We start from the raw sequence: 11884 nt of genomic DNA, 5'->3' as shown, positions 1-11884 counted from the left end.
GGGGGCTTCATGACACATCCCAGACTCCACAGCTCCAAGATCCTTCTGTTTGTTCTCCTTTCTCTCTCCAAATTTGAGGGAGTGGAAGAGAGAAGAAGAAAACCCCTTGCCGGGCCCAAACTGGCGACTCAGCCAGTGTTTCCCAAGCTGTCAGCAAATCCCTCCAAGCCATCACAGCTCTGTTGGCTTACACAACTCCCAGCCAAGAGAAGGGAGGGAGAGAAATATGTGTGTTTCAATCTCAGCAGTAACTTTGATATTTTCAGTTAAAATATTCCCCTTCCTTTTGTCAAAACATTCCTTGCTTCTGAAACATGTATTCAGATATGCATTGTATATTGGTCTGATATGTGTTCACCGACTTTAAATCCAATAATAGAGCTTTTAGTGTGGATAAGATCAAAGCAATCTTCTTAGCATATGCTACAGGCCTGATTCAACATTTGACTTGCTAATTTTTTCCCAGGGCACTAAAATAATATTGTTCATATTGTTCCTTGCCATAATATGCATCTAAAATGAAAATACAGTTTTCTTTGCATACTATATGTTGGGGATGTCAGCCTGGACGTTAAGGTGGTACAGGGGAGATAGATGAGTTCTTACTTCTTTGCTAATAGGATTTCCGCTCCCCATCTCTGTCTCTCCCTCCTGCCATCTTCTTCTCTGACAAGCCCCCAAAGGAAAAAATCCATTGCCTTCCAGGGTGAAGGGACAGATACGTTCACACTTTCCTCTTTCAGCAGGTTGTCTTTCTGTCTGGTGATGTTTAAAACCCCATTAGAGAGGCTGAGAGATGAAATAAGCCTGGTCTCTAATACAGATGCCCTTGTTTATCTAGGAAAGAACCACACTCTTTGCCGCCTTCAAGTTGTCCTTGGCAAATATAGGTTAAGCTTCAGGAGAGTGAATGATGGCTGACACTGGTGGAGTAGACCCCTGTCCTTAAGGAGTTTACACTGAACCCAGGGTTGTAGATTCAGAGCTACAAATGGTCCTAGAGGTTGTCTAGTCTAACCCATTCATGTTATAGTCACTTAGTCTGTAGTTAGTAAACATTCATTAGCTACCTGCTACGTGTCAGGCACTATGCATAGAATGCCGGGCCTGGAGTCAGGAAGATCGGAGTTGAAATCTGGCCTTGGACACTTACTGGTGGTATGACCCTGGACAAGTCGCATAATCCTGCTTGCCTCAGTTTCCTCCTCTGTAAAATGAGCTGGAGAAGGAAATGGCAAATCACTCCAGTATCCTTGTGGACAGTATTGGCATGCTATGATCCACGGGATGCAAATAGTGGGACAGAGCAACTGAATAATAAAATGTGTCGGGCACTGTGCTAACATATTAGGGATGCAAAGAAAGGCAAGGAACTCACAGTCTAATGGTGAGGCGCCTGATATCCAAACAGGAAAAGAGGCAGCACCAGGATTAGAACCCAGGTCTTCTGCTAGACACCTCGTGCTTGTTTGTCCTTGCTTCTCACAGAAAGCCACTGACATCAGGAGGGTGATGCCTTGCAATTGAGTTGGATTCAAGTGCCGCAGGGCTGTGCTGTACAAAGTCAGCAGCCTTTCTCCTCCAGAATCATCAGAGTCCAGTGGCAAGGCATAGATCAGGACGGTGGTGATGGCCCCAGATCCAGTGGGGAACCTTGGCCTTTTTAAGCTAAGGTCTTTCTCAGGTTTTGGTTTGTCTAAAGGCAACACCCATTCAATAATGAAAGGCTAGGTAAGAATGGAGTCCCAAAATGGTCCTGTTTGCCTTTGCAAAAGAATTAATCAGAGTTCCTGGCCAGAACAGAAACAATTGCTATTAACACTCACTCTGAGCCATCAAAACCCACACATTCACTAGGCAGCTAGTGGCATAGTAGTAGATGGAATGCCTGTGTCTGGAGTCAAGAAGACCTGAGTTCAAATCCAGCCTCAGACATTTGTTAGCTATGTGATTCTGGGCTTCATGTCTGTCTGCTTCAGTTTCCTCATCTTTGTTGAGAGGATGAGATGAGATATTATTGGTAAGTGCTTAGCACAATGTCTGGCACGTATGAGGCTCTGTATAAATGCTTGTTCCCTTCTCATCCCAGCTCCCAGTCCAGTGGTCTAGTTCACCGGATATTCAGTTAGTCAGTGACAACTTCTCCTTCATTTGTGTGGCTCTTTTAAAGCTTGTTCTCAAATCTCTTGCCTCATTTAGTACTTAGAGTAAGAGATGGGGAAGGCAGAGGATTTTTTCTCCTTATTTTCACTAGTGGAGACACTGAGATTTGGTAAGATGGCGTAACCAATTATACAGCAGCAATAATTGTTTGCTCTTATATATAACGCTTTGAGGTATATGTGGCACTTTTTATACATGGTCTCATTTGAACTGTCAGACAACCCTGTAGTGAGGAGGACAGTACAGGAATTCTGTATCCCCATTTGACAGATGAGATCCCCATTGCTTTTACCCATGGTCACATAATAAGTGTCAGGGTCAGGGTTTGAGTCTAAGTCTTTCCTGGCTCTGTGTAGTGCTTTGAGTCACAGAGCTGGAGATTTGAGCTCTCTACAAGACCAGATATATTATTGGTTGCCTAATCAGGAACGGGGCTTAATTTTAATTGAACCATCCAACAGTGAATGGTAGAAGATCCCAGCTCCTATGCATTCTGTGGGCTGACCTGAAGCCAAAGGAACTTTCCTGCCATTTCTCCATCCTTAGAGATTTAACCTCCTTCCCCAAAGTGAGAGTTCATTCTGACAGGGCTCTCACCTCTAGGATGGTCCTGCTGGGTTGTCATAGTGTAGGATTCTCTTTTCTTCAGTGCTGTAGTTAGTCCCTTCTCTTTTAGATGAGACCCAGCATGGAGGAGGAAATGAACCCAGGCCCTACCTATGGGAAACAAAGCCATGGACTCAGAACAGCAGTTCTCAAAGTATGAACCAGACAAAAGAAAGGAGAATGACCAAAGTTAGGCACAAAGAAGAGTTCCCTGAAAGCAGAAACTTACCAGATATGTGAGAGAGTTTGTACAGTCTCCTGGGAAATTCTTTTTTTTTTTTAATTCAATTTTATTTTCAGTTCCCAGTTCTCTCCCTCTGACCTCTTTCTCTCTCTCCCACCAATTGTGAAAGCATAAAACCCCAAACCTGGGTTACAAACATGTATAGTCAAGCAAACAAATTCTTGTTTTGGCATGTGCTGTCTCTGTCTCTCTCTCACTCTCTCTTTCTCTTTCCCTCCCCCCCCCCCATATGTGTATGTCTGTGTGTGTGTGTGTGTGTATATATGTATGTATGTATACACACACACACACACACACAAACACACGTCCTTCAGTCTGTGCTCTGAGTCTATCAGCTCTCTATCTGGAGATGGGTAGCCTGTCCCATCATGAGTCCTCTGGAATTGTGGTTGGTTCTATTGTGTTGATCAGACTTAAGACCTTCAAAATTCTTTGTCTTTACAATATTGCTATTATTGTATAAGTTGTTCTCCTCATCTCTGCACTTCACTTTGCATCAGTTCATACAATCTTCCCTTCTGGGAAATTTTCAAGGAGGGAACATTGTCATCTGTCTGTGATAAACATTACTGAATGCCTATTGTCTGAGGACCTTCTGTGAATGAGGAGAAAGAAAAGGGTCAGCATAGGCTCCAGAATTAAAAGAAGGCATTATCCCTCCTTCAAGGAGTTTGCAGTCTCATTCGCTTTGGTGTAGGGGGAGGCAGGGGGTTTATCATTATGACCTTTGCAGTTCACTTCTTAACATCCCTCTGCTAGATTATAAATTTCAGGAGGGCCTGGCCCTTGGAGCCCACTTTGCATTGCTCTCCCCTACCTGCCCAGAACAATGCCTTGTGCAGAATAGATACTCAGTAGATGATTGATTTAATGAGTGGAAAAAACATGTAATAAGTCCTACTGTATACAGGGCACTGAACTATGCATTGCAGATAAGAAGAGCTCCAGGCAGAGCTCCAAGAGGCCTTTGAGGTTGGAAAGATCACTGTTGGCTGGTGGGTGTTAAGGAAAACCTCATGGAGCTAGGCCTTGGAGGAAGGGAGAAGCTTCATGGCCAGAGGTCAGGTGGAGCCTGTTCTAAGCATGGGGACAAAGCAGGACCAAAAGGGCTGCCTTGGAAGATTTCAGTCAAGAGGGAATTTTGGAGCAATCCCTTATGAGACACTTAGCTCAACCCATTCATTTTATATATGAGGAAATAGAGATGAAATGACATGCCCGGGGTCTAATAGAGCTGTGATTGAACCACACATCTCCTGTCTCTAAATATAGTGCTCATTCCATTTCATCACATTGACCCATCATGTTGATGGTAGAGGGCAGGACAAGAATGGGAAATAAAGAATGGTCCAGTGTGGCTGGAGCACCGAGTGATTTGAAGAAGGAAGGGATTTGGCAGTAGAAGATAAGACAGGAAAGGGAAAATTATAGGATCATAGATTTTAAAGATGGAAAAAACCTTCGAGGTCATCTAAGTCAGCCCCCTCACAGCACAGATGAGAAACTGAGGCCCAGAGAGGTTTACTTGCCAAGAATATACAGGCAATAAGTATCAGAGCCAAGATTTGAGCCTGGTTTTTCTCATTCCAAATCCAGAGCCCTTTCTTCCAATGTGCCATGCTGTCTAAGCCCTAGAATGCCATAATCCAACACCTTGCTTTACCCCTCTCCACGTATCTGTGTTCAGTGATCCTGACCTCACTCTTGTTCCTCTTGTGTGACGTTCCAGTTCCCATTTGGAAGTGCTTTTACTGGCTGTCCCCTCGTGCCTGAAATATTTTCCCTCCTCATCTCTACCTCCTGGTTTCCCTCAGCTTCCTTCAAGCTTCAGCTAATGTCCCACCTTCTGCAAAAAGCCTTTCCCAGTCCTTCTCTCTGAGACTATTCTCAATTTATCCTGAATATATTTTGTTTGTACAGAGTTGTTTACTTGTCTCCCCCATTAGAATGTGAGCTCCTTGAAGGCAGGGGCTGTTTTTTGCCTTTACTTTATATCTCTAGCACTTAATAACTCAGTGCCTAACACATGGTAAAAGCTTAAGAAATACAACTTAACTAAATTATATGTGATAGGCAGTAAACAAATGAACAAAAAAGCTGACCTTTTAAGTTTTGTTTAGTTTCCTAAGGGTAGGGCCATGAGACATTTTAGGATCATTGTCTTCAGAGTGGCAACCCAATACTGTGTCCATCCCCATGTGATTTCCTCCAGTAGAATGTAAGATCCTTAATGGAACGGTGGTGTTATTGTCATTTTTGTGCACCGGCTGATGACCAGCACTGTTCTTTGAATGTCATAGACACTTAATGTTTGGCAAAATGAAATAAATTTCATTCATCTCAGAAGAAGAAAAATTGGATCATGCACCAGGAAGTGACCAAAACTGTCAACCTATCCTGGAATGCATTCTCTCCTCTACCTCTGCCTCTTAGGACTAGAACCCAGGAGTTGTATCCATAGCAGCTTCTGTTTGTTTGACACTGAGAGCTACAGATTTCAAAGCACTTTCTGCCTTTTCTCACCCATTGTCCTTAAAGAAAATCATAGAGGCAGAGGTGAGGGATGGAGAAAATGATGCCAAGAACTTTAAAACACATACTTTAATGGCAGAACCAGATATGGAACCCAGAGAAACCTATGACAATTTCACATCACCTTTGATTTAGAGCCAAAAGGCCCTTTAGAAGTCAGTCAGTTAACATTTATTAAGTACCTACTGCTAGACATTGTGCTAAATTCTGGCAGTACAAAGAGAAGTGAAAGCCAGACCCTGCCATCAAGGAACTCACAGCCTAATGGAACTAAATCAAACCAGAATAACCCCTTTTACAGGGAGGGAAACTAAGGTATAGAGAGAGGAAGTAATTTGCCTAAGGTCACCTAGGATAGAAGAAGCAAAACCTGTATTCCAGCCTTGTTCCTCTGAGTTCTTTTGCAGGGAAGAATCCACCCTTTACATCACAGTCAAATGTAAATGTAGCTTATGTAAGTCAGTAGAGCCATTTTATAATCATTTGGAAAGAAACCTCCCTCTTGTCCTGCACCCCCGAAGTAGGCAGATGCCGGCTAATAATGCCACACACAGCTTCCCCCCTGATTGAAGCGGTAACCTCAGCAGTGGGGGTACTTGCTTGATTAGGGGCCAGATAGTGGCCTCAAAGCAACAGAAATCTAAGTGACAGTCACACAAAAGGGAGACTGGAATTAACGAAGAACTGAATAGGAGTTTCATTAGGGGCTGATGATTTGTAGCAGGAATTCAAAGCTGTTCCCCTCTGGCCAGGACTCAAGAATCACCTGAAAGGAGTAAAGGATGAGATTTATTTTTAGAGGGGAGAGACTGGGAACTCCATTTGCAATTTACCCATGATGAGTTTTACACACAAACATGCACATGCATTAAATTTGGTGTAAGCAAACCAAATATATGAAAAATGAGGAATTATGCCAAAAGTTGAATTAATTAGGAAAGCAGTATGATATGATGGAAGAAATGCCTGATTCTAAGTCTCAGAACCTGAGTTCAAATCCTGTTTCTTCCACTCTGTTTGACCTTGGACAAATCCCTTTACCTCTGTGAGTCTCAGTTTTGTAAAATGAGGAAATTGGGGACAGTATGGGGAAATGAAGGATTTGAACTAAATAACCTCTAAGAGTCTTTCCAGTTCTTAAATTATGATCCTGGTTATTTATTTTGCAAAAGGACTTAACCCTACAGAGCAAGCCCTCGATTATGAAGATTTAATTTACAAAGATTTTATGTACACACTATTTTTCCTAGGAATGCATCTCTTTGGCAAAAGCAAAAAAGCACCAGGGGACTTTTTAATTATCTGTGTTAGTGGAGGGGCAACAGCGACCTAAAGCAAAGGTCTCCTCCTGTCCCTTCCCTGCTCCAGAATCTTCAACTTCATCTCCCTGTTGTTTCTAAGATAAAATAAGAGTTCACAGTTTGGCATTTAAAACCCTTTTACAGTCCAGCATCTATCATGCATCTAGCGTGCCTTTCCAGATTTATTTCCTATTTCTCTGTTGCATGTGCTCAGGGTTTCAGCCAAATTGGCCTGCTTCTTCCATCCTCCACACTGGGGATGCCATCTCCTGCCTTCACAGAAAGCCTTTGTACGGGGTCTGTAGGGGAACAGCAGAGACAGATGATAGAATGGAGTCAGAATAGCTAGGTTTGTGTTATTCCTCTTATGATAAATGCTCGTGTGGCCTTGGACAAGTCACTGAATCTCTAGGAAATGTGTGATGGGTAAATTTGGAGAATCCACTCCAGATGTTCATATGGACTGTTTGTGCCCAACCTTGGGGTAGAGCCTTCTGAGATCATATGGGTCTGAGCAGCCACAGTCGGACACATTGTGCCTTGACTCTAACATAGCAGCATCATTTTGGTCCTTTTCAAGAATGAAGGACAACAACCAGCCAATTTCTAGGCTTTCGGTTTCATCCTGTTTGAAGGGAGAGAAGGTTGGATTAGTTAGACTAGTAGCCTCTGAAGTTCCTTCCAGTTCCAAGTATACATACATACGTATGTATATATGTACAGTCCTACCGTAGCTGTCAGTTTGTACTTGGAATGCATTCTCTCCTACTCTTAGAATTGTTGTTCAGTTGGGGTGGCTAGGTGGCACAGTGAATAGAGTGCTGGCCCTAGAGTCAAGAGGACCTGAGTTCAAATGCAACCTCAGACCTTAACACAAAAACTAGCCGTATGACCTTGGGCAAGTCACTTAACCCCAATTGCCCTACCTTTTCCCCTCCAAAAAAAAAAGCAAAGAAAAAAGAATTGTTGTTCAGTCTTCACGATCCCATTTGGGGTTTTCTTAGCAGAGCCACTAGAATGATTTGCCATTTCCTTCTCCAGCTCATTTTACAGATGAGTAAACTGAGGCAAACAGGGTTAAGTGACTTGCCTAGGGTCACAGTCAGGACTCACAAAGTTGAGTCTTCCTGATTCCAGACCTAGCATTCTGTATACTGTATCACCTAGCTATAACTCTTAGGGGCACCATGATATAGAAAGAGTCTGCAGATCCCTGGATTCAGATTCTGCCTTTAGACAGTTACTAGCTGTGTGACCCTAAGTGGATCAATTTACTTTTCTGAGCCCAAGTTTCCTTATCTGTGATTTTGGGGATCATAATACCTACCTCACAGTGTGGTTGAGAAGATTAAATGAGATAATGCATGCAAATTGTTTCTCCAGTCTTAAAGTACCAGTTATTTTATGATAATCTTAATTTTCTTCAAGACTCAGTTCAAGTATTGCTTCCTATGGGAAGCCTTTCCACGTTCCCTAGTTAGTGTTATTGGTCTCTCCCACCTCACATTATCTGGCCTTTACTTATCCATTTACATGGTGGCATCCTGCAGGAGAATATGCCTTGAGGGCAGGGACTGCTTTTCATTCTTACTTGGTATCTCCACTGCCTAACTCAGTGCTTTGCTCATAGTAAGCTTAATAAATGCTTATAATAATATTTAATAAATAACAATGAATTATAGGGTTCAGACCAGAAAAAATTCAAAAAAACCAAACTTCAAATGAATACAAATTTATTTAGTTCATTCTTTATTATATAAGTATTGAGGAAGATGCAGAGAAATAGAATAATAATAATAGTTTTTCATTATGTGTGTGTGTGTTTGCATGTGTAGACATAGTGGATAGAGGGAATAGGCCTCAAATACTTATAGCCCTAGGCAAATCACTTAAACCTCTCTCTCATTAGTCTAAGCAGACCTCTAAAATGCTAAGTGCTGAGAAGGCACTGACCCAAAGTGGTGTTATCTTACCTAGAAGTTCCCTATCCTGATGAATTTACCAGGTCCAGTCCCTTATTTATAGAAAGCTCTGCAGTTCGTGATAGCTAGCATTTATGTTTTGTTGCTTTATATTTTATTATTATATTTTGGTGTGTCCAACTCTTCATTCCATTTGGGGTTTCCTGGGCAAAGATACTGGAGTGGTTTGCCATTTCCTTCTCGAGCTCATATGACAGATGAGGGAATTGAGGCAAACAGGGTTAAGTGACTTACCCAGGGTCACATAGCTAGTAAGCATCTGAGACTGGATTTGAACTCAGGTATTCCTGACTCCAGGCCTAGCTCTCTATCTACAACACCTAGCTGCCCAGTTTTTATTTATATAACTCTTTAATAAGGTTTACCAAGTTTTACATATGTTTACTCATCTCATCTTCACAACAACCCTGTGGAGTAGGTGCTATTTTGCAAATGAGGAAACTGAGACTGAGAGAGGTTAAGGGTCTTTCTTGTCTAGGATCACATAGCTAGTTAAGTGTTTGAGGCAGGATTTGAGTCCGTCACCTAATTCCAAATTCATCAGCCTTTCCACTAGTACCATGACCATGATTGAGTGGGTGCTAATCAAAGCTCACCTGTCTGAGGTAGCCATGTAGTCTCTTGTCCCTTCCCCCCCCCACCCCTCCCCTGCCAACACACACACACGGGAGACTATGGACCTGAGCTGCTGCATAGCTTCTGCTTGCTAAAGAAACTGTTACATGCAACTCTGTTTCGATCAGTAGAATCAGTATAGAGTATAGAGGTATGTCCTTGGCCCCAAGACGCCACTGTGTCTCACTCCGGAGTTTACAAGAGGCTGCTCCGGTAGATGGGGATTACACACCTCCATGAGAGTAGGTAGCCTGGGTCTCTTGAGGAGGAGGAGACAGTGTCATTTGTGACATGGACTATAGTCTCTGCTGGCTCCCACTTTGAGGAGAACTGAAGAATGAAATTCCTCTGACACACACCCCTCCTCCCCACCCCCAGGCAGAAAAGAATGGCAACCCGAGAGGGAGGTCCTGGTGCTTGGGAGAGAACCTTTGGGTTACACTCCTTAGCTTAATCATCTTTATATTTCTTGTCCAAACTCCCTACCCTTCTCCCACAGAGCAAAAGGTGGGCTAGGGTAACAGCCAAGGGCTGCCATGTGTGAATCAACCCAATATTGATATCTCCTGGACTTAAGAACCAGATCTTTAAAGGAACCCTCAGGAGATGATGGGAACAGAGGGATTGCAGAAGCAAGGACACAAGGAGAAAAACCAATGAAAAGGGGTATAAACCTGAGGCAGCAGCTGTGACTCTTATCAAAGCCTGTTTTGGAGTCTGAAGACCTGGCTTTTCTATTTTCCTCCTATGTGACCTTGACCAACTCACTTAACCTATATAGGCATCATTTTCTTCATCAGATCCTGCTTTAGGGGCATTGAGGCAGTGCATTGGATAGATAATCAGAGTCAGGAGGAACTGAATTCAAATTCAGCCTCATACATTTACTAGCTGTGTGACTCTGGGCAAGTCACTTAACCCTGATTGCCTCTCTCCTCCCATTATAATTTTTATTGTTGTTGATATTATTGTGGATTTGAATTCAGAATATCTGGCTTTGAATCTTGGCTCCACCCCCTTTCGACCTGTATGACCTTGAGTAAGTCATGTAGCTTTTCTAGGCCTCAGTTTCCTCAGCTGTAAACTACAGAGGCTGTTCTAAATGCCCTTTAAAGTCCCTAGATCTATGGTGATCCTAAAAATACCATCCTACCCTAACCATAGCCCAAGGTTTTAGGAACATAGCCCCAAGCAGGAACTTACTGCAAATGAACAGAGGGGCACAGATCAGGGCTTGGATTTGTCCCAAGTTGCTAGAATATTATCACTGTCTCTAGAGAAGTGTCCCCTGTCGAGGTGCTCGCTGAACCTCCCAGGGACCTATCTGAGGGCCCCCGAGGTCAAGCTGCCTCATTTGGGAGATAAGGCCCTAGCGGGTTTGGGGGTGGGGGAAAGGGGTTCTGAGTCGGGTAGAGTAGGAAGGAGAGAGTGAGGGATTAACTAGGCTGCCGTGTTCAGGAGCCTATTTCTAGCATCCTTCTCACTTGTAAGCTAATTTTAGCCTATCCATTCTGCTTCCGTTGCCATTTATAAAATGAGAATGTCAAATGCAGTATTAAACAAGGCAGGATGAAGGCAAAAAAGAAAATGCCAGAGAGGCATTTAATAAATGAATCTACGTGTTTATGTGGGAGGGATCCACCCCACCAAACAGCTTAAAACACAGACATGCGGAAGCTCTCTTTATGTGGCTGCTCAGAGTGCTAGGGCCTGGGGGGGCTTAGGGAGGGAGAGGGAGTCAGAGACTCTGGAGCTTCTGATTTTTTTTTTTTTTTTGAGTGTGTGTCAAAGGTTATTTGGCCCAGAGGGAAATTGCCATGGCTATCTATACTGGGCATGGAAATGTATTCCTCCCCACCCCCCAGCTCATTTGTCCTTCACAAGTCCTTGACAGCTAGCTTCATTGTAGGAGCCACTGAGAGATCATTTTCCCAAGGTAGCCAAATCTCAGTTCATCAGCCCCCTTCCTGAAGCCTTTCCTGGTTACCCCACCTTCTTCACACTGGGTGGGGTCTGCTGCCATCCTGCAAAAGAAAAAAGGCGAGGGGGTAGCATGGATGTAGGGACTGAGGATAACAGGGGGGCAGCCAGCCCAATCTCCTTCAGATCTCTTCCTCCTTTCTAAAGTTACCCTTCTGGAAAAATTCTCTCCTTGTTCTTTCTGGGATTTCTTGTTTGTCTTCTGTCCTGATGACCCTTTCCAGAGGTTTACTGCTAACACTAGAGATTGCTCCTCTTTTTTTCTTTACTTTTTTTTTCCCCTTCTTTCTATGTGAAAGAAAAGAAATGGAAAGGAAAAGAAAGGAAGGAAAGAGAAAGAAAAGAAAGACAAAAAGAGAGAGGGAGGGAGAACGAAAGAAAAAAGAGGGAAGGAAGGAGAAGAAAGAGGGAAAGGAAGGAAGGAAGGAAGGAAGGAAGGAAGGAAGGAAGGAAGGAAGGAA

At 43.2% G+C, this 11884-nt stretch overlaps 1 protein-coding gene across 8 annotated transcripts in view; it reads left to right on the top strand.

Moving 5' to 3' along the window:
- Positions 1–11884, top strand: part of MSI2 (musashi RNA binding protein 2) — a 542542-nt gene that overhangs the window by 435182 nt on the left and 95476 nt on the right. The window lies entirely within an intron of this gene.

This window comes from Petaurus breviceps, unplaced genomic scaffold (genome assembly GCF_028583685.1).
Source record: "Petaurus breviceps papuanus isolate PSGF00001 unplaced genomic scaffold, PetGlider_PUasm1.0 90750, whole genome shotgun sequence".
Taxonomy (NCBI): Eukaryota; Metazoa; Chordata; class Mammalia; order Diprotodontia; family Petauridae; genus Petaurus; species Petaurus breviceps.
Note: the sequence above shows the minus strand (reverse complement) of the source record. Positions and strands in the feature narration are given on the sequence as shown.